Here is a 12,959-nt window from a genome sequence, read left to right as displayed (position 1 = left end):
CTACATGCTCAAAGGAGCAACAAAGTGCAGACATGATTCTCCTCAAACTACCTGGAGTTGACACGGGAAAGCAGCTTAATTCTGTTTGAAAATCCGAGATACACTACATGGGAAAAAGTACTGAGCACCTCTTAATTATTCAGTTCAGGTGTTCTCAGGCCTATGGCCACAGGTGTATAAAATCAAGCACTTATCCACGTGACTAGGGATGGGTACCGGTATCCGGTGCCATCATGGCACCGGTTCTGACATAAACGGTAGTAACCAGACCGAAAAGCAGCGCACATTTCGGTGCTTTTTTTTCCTGAGCTGTGATACACTTTAGATTCTAGCCAATCATTTTACGTTTCCGAGGATAGTCCAGGTACATACGTTCTTTTAGAGCAGAGCTACAGATTAAAAATGGCCAAGGCAAAGCAGTCAAAAGTCTGGCTGTACTTCACAGCAAAATATGCAAACTCAGCAGCCTGCAACAAGTGCTTTAAGCTGATACTGTCAAAGGAGGCAACACCTCAAATCCAATAAAACACCTGGCGACGCATAGCGGGTTTTTTTTAAAAGCCGCGAAATGCGCCGTATTTGATAGCTTGTTGCGAGACCTCACACCGTGCACATCTACTGCGGGTGTGGTGCCTGTTATCGACATCCGCAAAAAACCCAAAGAGGAGAGTCCTGGCCCCTAGCCCTGCCAGTGTAGCAGAAATGATGACGGATGATGATGGCAGCAGCAGCCGTTCTTCTCTGCGTGAGTAGCTTAATGTTGTTCGTGTGTAATTTACGTTGAGTAGGCTAACCACGTTATTACATTAATGCATGTAAGGTGAACTAGCAAACATCATCATAGCTACATGCGGCTGTCTTCTTGTTTGATGGCAGATACTCCCTTCACCCTGGCCAAAAAGGCTAAAATGACCAAAGAAAAAGTGGAAAACAGTTAAACATGAGAGGTTTTTCGACAAAGTTTGTGTTTTTTCCATTGTTTAAGCACTGCTTCCAGCCAAGAGTGATACCATATATGCCCCATAGCTGCAGAAAAGGCTAACATTGTTATCTCTTTACAAAAAAACAGCTGAACATGAGAGGTTTTTGGACCAATTTTGTGTTCTCCATTCTTTAAGCACCGGTCTGAGCACCGTTTAAGCACCGGCACCGTTTCAAAAGTACCGGTTTGGCACCGGTATCGGATAAAACCTAAACGATACCCATCCCTACACGTGACATTTGTGACTGACTTAGTTTGAGCATGGTACTGTAAAAGGATGAAACTTCTTCAGTCTTGGATATTTCATGAGCAGCTGTAAGTGGTATTATTGCAATGTGGGAGTATTTAGTAATTACAGCAACTTACACACAATGTGACAGACCATGCTAAACTACATAGCAAGGTCACTGAGTGCTGAGGCACATAGTATGTAAAATTGGCCAACACTATGCTAATTAAATAAGTGCAGTGTGGACTTTTTTGTTATTTAGGAAGGATTCATCATTATTTAGTACTCTAGTTTCATTCTGCAAGTGTTTATAGATGTTTGTCATAGATATTAGATTTATTTTATTCTAGCTCCCCTAGTATCTTTGTGCATCTTACTGTTAAGTGACTCAATTGCTAGTTAGTTCCTGTTTTATTTTGGTAGTCATTCATCTCCTGTGTCTTGTTTCCAGTTTTACTTCCTTTGTTATTGTCTTAATTCATTTCAGCTGTGCCTTGTTATCTGCCTTGTTGTCCCTGATTTCCTCCTGTGTCTATTTTAAACCTCATTTTGGCTTAACTGCTTATGGAGTCATACTGTGTCCCCATCTGCCCTTCCATGTGCTTTTCCTGTGTTTCAGTTTGGATTTATGGGCTTAGTTATTTGTTGCTTTGGTTTCTTGCTGCTTTTTATTAATGAATGTCAATTCTTTGTTCATTGAGTCTAACTCAGTAGTCTGCGTCTCGATCCCTTTACAACCCGACATTAAGGTCAGCTAGAAATCTGTGTGCCGGAGCACTTGACATGGATTTCCATTGCAGCAGGTGTATTGTGTAAGCGATCCAGTACTTTTGTTCACACAGGGTAATTCAGAACTAGAGATTTACTCTTGTTTCCGCTTCCTCTTATGGCTTCATTTATCTTGCATACAATTAGCAACCCTCCAGTCTGTCTGAACAGCATACACTATGCTGTCCACACTAAATAAAGTGTATATCCTGAGGGGATGCCTTCAGAAAATACACTGATATGCACTGATTTTTTTTTTGAAACCTGATTAATCTTTCACTGTTACAATTTCAAACATTTATCTAATTTAAATGTGCAAATTTGTAGGCCACTAACATGTTTCAAGTGGTTTTCCATGTTCGTTATTTCCTGTTCCCAGAGTCTACACTGCAATTTATTCAGTGCTCTTGTACAGGGTGGGCCATTTATATGGAAACACCGTAATAACATGGGAATGGTTGGTGATATTAAAGTCCTGTTTGTGGTACATTAGTATATGTGAGGGGGCAAACTCCTCAAGATGGGTGGTGACCATGGTGGCCATTTAGAAATCGGCCATCTTGGATACAACTTTTGTGTTTTCAATAAGAAGAGGGCCATGTGACACATCAAACTTATTGGTAATGTCACAAGAAAAACAATGGTGTGCTTGGTCTCAACGTAACTTTATTCTTTCATGAGTTATTTGGAAGTTTCTGACCACTTATAAAATGTGTTCAATGTGCTGCCCATTGTGTTGGATTGTCAATGCAACCCTCTTCTCCCACTCTTCACACACTGATAGCAACACGGCAGGAGAAATGCCAGCACAGGCATCCAGTATCCGTAGTTTCAGGTGCTGCTCATCTCGTATCTTCACACCATACACAATTGCCTTCAGATTACCCCAAAGATAAAAGTCTAAGGGGGTCAGACTGGGAGACCTTGGGGGCCATTCAACTGGACCACGACGACCAATCCACTTTCCAGGAAACTGTTCATCTAGGAATGCTCGGACCTGGCGCCCATAATGTGGTGGTGCACCATCTTGCTGGAAAAACTCAGGGAACGTGCCAGCTTCAGTGCATAAAGAGGGAAACACATCATCATGTAGAAATTTCAAATATCCAGTGGCCTTGAGGTTTCCATTGATGAAGAATGGACCCACTATCGTTGTACCCCATATACCACACCAAACCATCACTTTTGTTGTTCCAACAGTCTTCGAGGGATCCATCCAATGTGGGTTAGTGTCAGACCAATAGCTGTGGTTTTGTTTGTTAACTTCACCATTCACATAATAGTTTGCCTTATCACTGAACAAAATCTTCTGCGTGAACTGAGGGTCCGGTTCCAATTTCTGTTTTGCCCATTCTGCAAATTCTGTGTGCCGATCTGGGTCATCCTTGTTGAGATACTGCAGTAACTGGAGTTTGTAAGGGTGCCATTTGTGAGTAGCTAATATCCGCCGAAGGGATGTTTGACTAACGCCACTCTCCAGTGACATGCGGCGAGTGCTACGCTGTGGGCTCTTGCTGAATGAAGCTAGGACAGCCACTGATGTTTCTTCTTTAGTGACAGTTTTCTTGCATCCACATTTTGGCAAATCCAACACTCAACCAGTTTCACAAAACTTAGCAAGCAGTTTGCTAACTGTAGCATGGGAGATGGGTGGTCTCGTAGGGTGTCTTGCATTGAAATCTGCTGCAATGACCCGGTTACTGCGTTCACCAGATATCAACACAATTTCGATCCACTCCTCACGTGTTAACCTCTTCGACATGTCAATGGCTGTGAACAAAGAGAAACTTGTAAATAACTCATGAAAGAATAAAGTTAAGTTGAAACCAAGCACATCATTGTTTTTCTTGTGACATTACCAATAAGTTTGATGTGTCACATGGCCTTATTCCTATTGAAAACACAAAAGTTGTATCCAAGATGGCCGACTTCTAAATGGCCACCATGGTCACCACTCATCTTGAGGAGTTTGCCCCCTCACGCAGGACTTTAATATCACCAACCATTCCCATGTTATTACGGTGTATCCATATAAATGGCCCACCTTGTAGAGTTAAAATGCTCATGTGTCTTTACTACCATTTCACTGTTTGAAGAGTTCTGCAGTGATGGACAGGCAGAGAGAGAAACCTGTAATATTGCATAAAGCATACCAATATTTCTATTAAGATAACTACTTAGCTTTTAAAATGAAACTAGTATGTCACTGGTTATAGACACTGGTTGACAATAGACTTAATCAGCTTAGAGTTTCTATTGATAAAGCTTCTTCACTCACGCATACACACACACAGGTCTCACACTGGCCTACATCACACATGACTTTCTGCAAGTGTCAAGTCTCAGCTGGTTGCAATACTTAGGCCAACATATGAGGTAGAGGCAGTGTAATAGCATGGGCATGTTACACTGAGGAATGCAAAAGAGTTGGATTGTGCTGTGCAGTACAGATGGAGGGTGACCTGAAACACAGTGCAACAGCAACTGTACTGAGAATGCCTTTCACTTACGGAAAGAACAAGACAAACAAGTAACAGCTGAAAACAGCTGCAGTGAAGGCCTGCAAAGATCAAACGGGATGAAACCCATTTTTTAATGCCCATGAGTTGGACACATCAAGCAGTCATTGCATGCAAAGAATGCTTGTACATTTTTTAACACTATATTATGAGATTATATGTTTCAAACACTTAAAACCTCATTGTGTTTTACTTACAGTGGGAGCTTTTTGATGTTCTATGTTTCATGCAAAATTTAGTCACGTAACTATTTATACATATAACTATTTGTGAAAGCATTTCAATCAGCATATTAGAAAAATGAGCACCTTATCATTTTTTCACAGACCCACAGCCATGACGAAAAAAAAAAAAATTATATGTGCGCACACACACACACACACACACACACCCACATAATATGGGCTGGGGTCGTTGCTAGATTTGTGTTAGCATGCAGTCTGCAAGATGCTTGCAAAGGACCAATGTTGCATTAGCAATTGTCTCTGTCCTTCACGCACTTTGCCATCACGCTCTTTTCATTTTGCACAATATAAGTATCACCACTCCTCAGAAATTATAGAAAAATCCACCATTTTCCTCCTCCCATCACACAAATGGAAATCAGCTGGTTGTATCTTTCAAATGATTATTTGATCCATTAGTTATTTTTACTATAGTTTGGTATTAGAGTATCAAAGGGGTTGTTTTGACACTAGAAAAAAAAATCATGTTTTAAGCGTTTTATTATTGAAAGGTGCTGTAAGGATCTGTTCTGGTTCTGGTGACATCACTAGATAAGAGGCTGATAAAAGAAATTATATATAAATATCATAGGTGTTTTAGACTTATGATATTTATATATGTCAGCACTTGTTCTGAATGGTTCAGGATTACTTAAAACAGTAGATAGTATGTTAAATCATCTGTTGTTGTCTTTTGGAAAGAAATGCCAATTTAACACCATGTCTGACATGCAGTAAATCACCTCTCTACCTCTCTAGTGAACGTGACCTTGGTGTGATATGAACGATGGCAGGTTTTTTGCTTGTTAGGTTAAAAAAAAAATCTTTGTTGTGACATGAAATTGCAACCCAAAGGAGTCATGCACATGTTTGGCTTGAAAACTTGTGATTACTAACAACAGCTGGCGAGCTAGTGCAGGTGGTCTAACGTTGTATCTAAATCAAGCTTTTTTTTGTATTTTCTGAATCTATCCATATATTTTTCAAGGTTCCAAATGAAAGAACTAATGAATACTTATTTAATTTGACTATATTATACATGCTGTTTCCTAAAAGTAAAATCAATACCAGCAACTAATTTCCTTGAGGATTCTCATAAATTTTAACACCATGAAGTCTGGCTGAGGCAAAGCTTGAGGAAGCCAAAACAGATGTTTTAAGATTAAAAAAGTGAGAAAAGAGCCATGACCCCAAAGTGTGTTGGAAATCAGCCTCAAACAGGTGTAAATGGGTTTATTATGATGATGAAAATGCTGTTAAGAGATGCATGGTATGTATTAGAGACAAATTCCTTTCATCTGTGCTAAGGTGCTGCCGAATATACAGGGCAGAGCATCTACAGTTACACAACTAATGACCTGTAATGCAACTATTAGTGGATAAACAACATGAAAATACAAGTGAATACACATGAACGACAAGATACACATATACTGTACCATGGTAAATGCACATAAGGTTAAACACATTTTTAATGCATATAGATATCACCCACTGCTCATAATATCTGTAGGCTGTTATGCAGATGTGAAGCCTTGGAAAGCAGATAGTTATAGTTAATAGTTCAAGCACATGGTGTCTGATTCATAACTCGAGCATGAAGTAATTGGATCTAATATTTGAATGCTGTGCTTAATGTCCTGATGAAGAGTCCATCAGAAGACATTATTTTCCCTTGATTTGAACTGTGATTTTTGCTCCACTGTATAAAATCTGAACCAGAAAGTATAAAAACAAGAATCAGTAAATACAAATGCTGAAGGTTTGGGACGTTAGCCAGCAATCCAACTTGTCAATGACTGAAGATGCCTCTTTTTTTTATCTTCTATAGCTGACTGTAATTTATTTTTATAGCATGAACTCACAGCATAAGTCATCTTTAGTACTTTAATCCGACAATATTATACTTGGGATTCTCTTCGCTTAAGTGTTTGGTGATCATAGAAAGGAAAAAAACAGAAACGTTTTATCGTAAGAAACCTCCAGAGGTAGGCTGGCAGAGAGCGGTCATCTGCAAAACAAAAGCAGAGAGAAGTAAAATGAGCAGCGATAAACCACAAACAGACAACAAGTAGACAACAAGTATTCCCGGATACACACAGGTGGCACATAAAAATGTAAAGACATATGAAAAGCTTTCAGCTTTGAAGTTGGGTAATAAAAATGTCAATGATGACAACAAAATTAAGTCAGATCAGGTTGAGATTTAGTCATAAAAGAGGTCTGGCAATTAGCGCTTTAATGTGAAAGTTTTCAAAACGACATAAGACAAATAACACAGCTTCAAAGATGTTAAATTGCCTGTGACCAAATTCCAAAATTATTTGGTAAGCGTGGAGATTTATTAGAAGATATGTCAAACACATGGACTCACATACACAAACTATCAAAAGGGCCGTGGCGGCCAGCGGCCAAGAGTATATACGCACACATTGGTCTCGGATTAACTGACATTTAACCTGAAATGTCACATTTGTAAGGAATTATTGGCAATGCTTATGTATTGTAGAACTGAGAGTGTTTCTTCCATTGTTTTCCTTATTATTATAACTGTCTATCTGTCACAATTTTTTTTAATGTCAGAATTATTTTGGAAACCTGATGCATAACTGACGCATGAGATGTGGGAATATTCACACACTGAGAACGGAGGAGATTATAGTTCAGGAGGAAACATCTTGTATCATTTTGTTTTATTTATGTGTTTATTTTTTTTGCATTTTTTTTTAATTCTGTTTTTTGTCAAACTGGTTTTTAAGAGAACATTTTTTTCTTTAAAACAAATCTAACAACCTTTTTTAAATATGAAAGGAAAAAGCAGTGAGACGAAAATGGTGGCTGTATATCAAATCTGCCAGTAAATAACTTAAAAGGATATATTCTTTTTAATTCATAAAAGACAGAAAAGCTCAGAGAGAGAGGAGGGAAAGGTGTGCAGTAAAGCACTTATAGGTATTTCAGTTCTTTTTAACATTGTTGGAAAGTTCTTGTCAGCGATTTGCTGAGAATCTGAAGCACATACACAGGTTAATGTAAATATACTGTTGTGGATGAAAAGCAGCCATAATTTGACTTGTCTTGACACAGATTCTATTTACAACACGTTGTATAGTGCCTCCCTGGCTCATTGGGCTGCTGTTACATGCACTGTGGTCTTTCCATTAAGGACCAATGCAACTGTTTAATAACAGCACAGATATAGAGAGCTGACAAAAAGCAGCGGTTGAACAGGCAGGGGGCCCGGAGTTGGCAGGGACGTTTCATCTGTTTGAATAACCTATGATGTAAAAATTATTCTTTTCTTGGACCATACACTGTTGCACAAGAAAGTCATGGAAAATAATAAATGTGAACCTTGCTATTATGTCAAAATAGAAATTTTGCCAGTTCAAACGATCGCTTCAGTGGCCACAGACTGCAGATTTAAGAAGATAAGAACACAATAATCAGCCTCCAGGCTTAGATATTACAATACGTCTGATTTAGTGCTGGCTGTGTGCACACATGGCTGCATGTGTGCATTCGTAGCAGTCCTTAGTATCCACTGTCTTAAAAAAAATAGCAGGTCATGACCCAAAACACAGTGTGAGCTTTAAAGGAATCCAGTTATCCATGCTAGAAAAAACTACAAAGTAACTATCCTAATTTGCTCAAGTACTGTGAGTGTTATATCACCAAAAAGTAAATGCATTTCATCGTAACTCAACATTTCATGACCTGCCATATTTATCTTGTGGCCTTTCTGGAGCAGTAGCAAATGTTAAGTTGGCAACCAGTGGACTAAACTAACCAACTGCATAAAGTAGTGAAAACTTACCCCACCACCTCCTCCACCTACAACAGTAAATTATCTTCACACCACTACTGACATAAATAAAGTGAATGTGAGTGATACATCCCAGAAGGACAACATTATTTCAGAGTAACAAGTAACAACTTTCCTACTTTAAGTACACTAATGTAACACTTTCTGCTCAGATTATTGTGCTTTTACTCAACTAAAGGATCACAGTTTTTCTTCCACCACTGGAATACAGATGTGGCTATCTCATTAACGCAACCTGTACCACCACCGCTTTTGCATTCAGATGGAGTGTGTCTAAAATATATTTCACTGCATATGCTGCCTACTATTCCCTGCATACTATTAATCAACTTCTAATTGCTGGATTTAAGTTAGTTCCTTAACTTCTGGTCTCATGCAGACTGGAATAAAAGAAAAACTCACAATAAGACCCAGTGACACAAAGGGTTTTTTAGTGGTTCAACCTGGTTTTCTGGGAATTTTTCACCATGATTTTCTGGCTTTCCCTTAGCTGACAACATATTTGTTTTCATGGTGAGGATATGCAAATGATAAAAGACCAAGACAGAGACAAAAGAGACAAATAAAAATCACTGGAGCATTGTCATTTTTTTTTCAGCTCCATGTAAGTGTGATGCAGAAGACTGTGTGATCAAGTCATGAGGTCTGCTTGCTTGAGAAGACTTTATTTCTCTGCCTCAGAGAATGATATGAGCCATACCAACCCAAATTACATTTGTGATTTACATGGTGCAAACACGGGCACAAAATCAAAGCCTTCCACTGAATCATTTAGCATATTTTTTCTAGCTGCCAACCTTATGGGTAGTCAAACCTGTCTGCGTAAACGCCTTCATTTGTAATTTTTGCTGACACACACTGGAAAGTGCAGACCCAGTGACAGTCACTCTCTCATTAGCAGGTTTTTGGAGACTCCAGAGCCTGTGGGTGGCCTGGAACTGGAGAAAAGAGCTTTCGTTTTGCATCTACCTCTTCTTTCCATGGAGATTTGAAGTCTCAAGTCACCCTGAATCTACCCTTTCCAGCGTCTGTAGAGATTTTCTTTGCTGTTTATGTTTTCAAAAAATGTATCCAGTATTTCAGCAAACAGAAACCTTATCCAAACAAAGGCAAAGGTAGAGCTGAGTTATTACGTTCCATCAAAGCACATGTGGAAAAAAGGGACTGGACACTTGCTATATTGAAAGCACAACCTTTGGAAAGGGCGATGCACAGGGTTGGTGCTGAATGCGCTGCTGCTTTTTACTTTCAAGGAATGTGAGAAAATGATTTGCGGTGTCTGTTACCACCTTAAATTGAAAAATGTAGTCAAATATCCATAAAAATGGGCACATATTATGGAAAAGTTTTTAGTTTTTTTTTAAGCTAAAGTTTTCATAATTTTTATTGTTATTATAAGAATAATACTAAGTTATAACAGCAGAAGAAGACAGCAAGTATACCTTTGAGATTCTACACTTTTTTTTTTTTACTTCAAAGAAATATGCATAGTGAACATCTGGTTAACACATTTACATAACTGGTCACTCCCAAATGTTTCCACAGCTAATGACTGAGGGAAAAACTGTACATGACTGAATATTATTTATTAATTTTCAAAGAAGACTAATCAAGTTCAGCAGCTAATTTACAATTACGCACACGGACCAGATGTTTATGAATTTTTACTGAATAAATATGAGAAGAAGCGTTTATCTTGGATTGAGGACTGCATTTTAGTGTAAATGGATACTGACAGTAGTACTGGGAAATTTACTGCACAACACTTGTAAATCACAAATAATATTGTAGTTGATATATTGCAGCACTACATTCATAGGGCCACGTGAACCTAACATCTGGTTCAAACTGTCTGTAACAACTTGAACAAAACCCTCCAACTAGTTTGCATGGGATTATTGTTAAGACAGTTTTCAACACCTCTGACATCAGGCTTTTTAACATTTTTGTAAGTCATTTTGAAAAATGAAAAAAGTCCCTTGGCTAGTAAGTAGAAGTGCATTTTAGACTAAATGAGGCATACAGAAAAGAACAATAGCTCCAAAATGATGCTGCTGCATTTGAAGTTTTGCAAAGTCTACATCTCCTGTTAGAGATGATGGAAAAAACATGTTGCTTGGGAACGGTCAAAAAGGATTGTACAATTATGTTCTTGAAATTGTGAGTATTGTTTCAAAGTAGCCTCTTAAAGAGCTTTCATCACATGTTGGCACTTTGAAGTGGTAAAAACAGTGATCACATCTAGAAATGTCAGTATTATTTTCTATATCTCTTTTTTAACCCTTGTGTACACAGAACATGCTATAAAGATGTTGGCTTGATGTAATCAAACATATGCTGCACATTTTTGCTGTATTTCTTTGAGCATATCAAAGACTTTTGTCTAAAGTTAACATCTGCAAAGCATCAGCCTATAATGGCTTTTATGAAGTCTTATTTGTACTTCTGAAAAAAAGCACAGTGGTGCTTGTACAGGACAGGTTTTACTCATAAAAGACAACTGTAGTCACTTTCATAGCACGTTCACAGAAAGTTTTCCTAACACGCTATCCCATCATGTCAGAAAGTAAGTACACCCTGTGATACAATAGTTTTTAGAACCACCTTTATCTTCAATAAGTTTATCAGTCGTTCATTTTGTTATGGAGGAATTTTGACCAATTCTCATTTTATAACATTGCTTCACTTCACTGAGGTTTGTGGGCATTTATTTATTCATTCATTTCACTCAGACTTTGGTTTTGACTTTGACCAGGTCATTGCAACACCTTGATTCTTTGTTTTTCAGCCATTCTGTTATAGATTTGCTGCTTTGATTTGGATCGCTGTCCTGTTGCACAGCCTTAATTCAACCAAGCTTTAGATATCAAATGGCCTCACATTTGACTCTAGAAACCTTTTGAATACAGAAGAGCTCATGATCAAGACAATGACTGCAAGGTGCCCAGATCTTGTGGCTACAAAACAAGCCCAAATTATGACCTCTCCACCACAATGGTTGACAGTTGGTATAAGGTGTTTGTGCTGATATGCTTTGTTTTGCTTTCACCAAACATGCGCTGTGCATTATGGTCAAACATCTCAACTTTGGTTTTGTTCGCCCACAGCATATTGTTCCAGAAGTCTTGTGGTTTGGTCAGAAGCAACTATTGCAAACTAAAGTTGTTCTGCTACATTACTTTTGGGGAGAAGAGAATTCTTGCCGGCAACCCATTTTAGATCTTTTTATTGTTTTTAACGGATGGATGTATAGATGGTATTGAATAGGTCTGACCTTTCAATTCAATTTATTTACATACAATTCAAGTGTATTTATATAGCACCAAATCACAAAGGCAGTCATCTTAAATCCCTTTGTAAGGTTAAAAAATAAATAAATTAAAAAAATAAAATAATACAGAGAAAACCCCAACAATCAAAAGACCCGCTTTGAGCAAACACTGGGTGACAGTGGGAAGGAAAAACTTCCTTTTAACAGGATGAAACCTCTGGCAGAACCAAGGCTCAAGCCATCTGCTGTGACCTGTTGGGGGTGAGGGGAGGAAGACAGGACAAAGACATGCTGAGGAAGACAGCCAGAAATTAATAATAACTATTGATTAAATCAAATGGTGTATAAAACATTCAGCGTGAAAACAGGTAAAGGAAGAAGGAATACTCTGTGCATCATGGCAAACCCCCAGCAGCCTAGACCTAATGCAGTATAATTAGGGGAATGTTTAGTTAGGGGCCAATCCAGCTCCTAACTATATGCTTTATCAAAAAGGAAAGTGTTAAGACTAATCTTGAAAATAGAGAGGGTGTCTGTCTCACAAATCCAAACTGTCAGTATCAGCATTTAGGACAAAGTGATAACAGTATTCCAATAGTCCAGCTTATAAGTAATAAATGTGTGAACCAGTTTTTCAGAGTTACTTTGAGACAGGATATTTCTAATTTTAGAGATGTTGTGCAAATGCAAGAAAGCAGTCCTACATATTCTTTTTAACTTGTACATTGAAGGGCATATCCTGGTCAAGAAAGACTCCAAGATTCCCTACAGTGTTACTGTGGGAGTCTGTTAGATATCATTTAAACTACTGGAGCGCAGCCTTTAATTCCTGGAGTATGCTCTAAGAATTAAAGCTACTTCTCATCAGCTGGGATTTCCTCTCCTAAGAAAGCCATGACATTGTATTTGCTGTTCTGAATGCTACAAGCTAGCAAACTGCCAAAACATATGCATTCATAGAGGTGCCCAAACTTGCTGATGATCAATTAATAAAGATCAATTAATGAAGTACATTTGATTATCAGCTATCGTTATTTTATGTTCTCGTTTTGCACCAATAAATAATTTTCCTTTTTTAATTTCCTAGATTAGTTTTTATTTTCGGTATATGTTGCTAGTCACTATTAAATTGATAAGACT

This window comes from Neolamprologus brichardi, chromosome 6 (assembly GCF_056152115.1).
Source record: "Neolamprologus brichardi isolate AB-2024 chromosome 6, ASM5615211v1, whole genome shotgun sequence".
Classification (NCBI taxonomy): Eukaryota; Metazoa; Chordata; class Actinopteri; order Cichliformes; family Cichlidae; genus Neolamprologus; species Neolamprologus brichardi.
The sequence above is the reverse complement of the archived record's forward strand: the minus strand, read 5'-3'. Positions refer to the sequence as shown.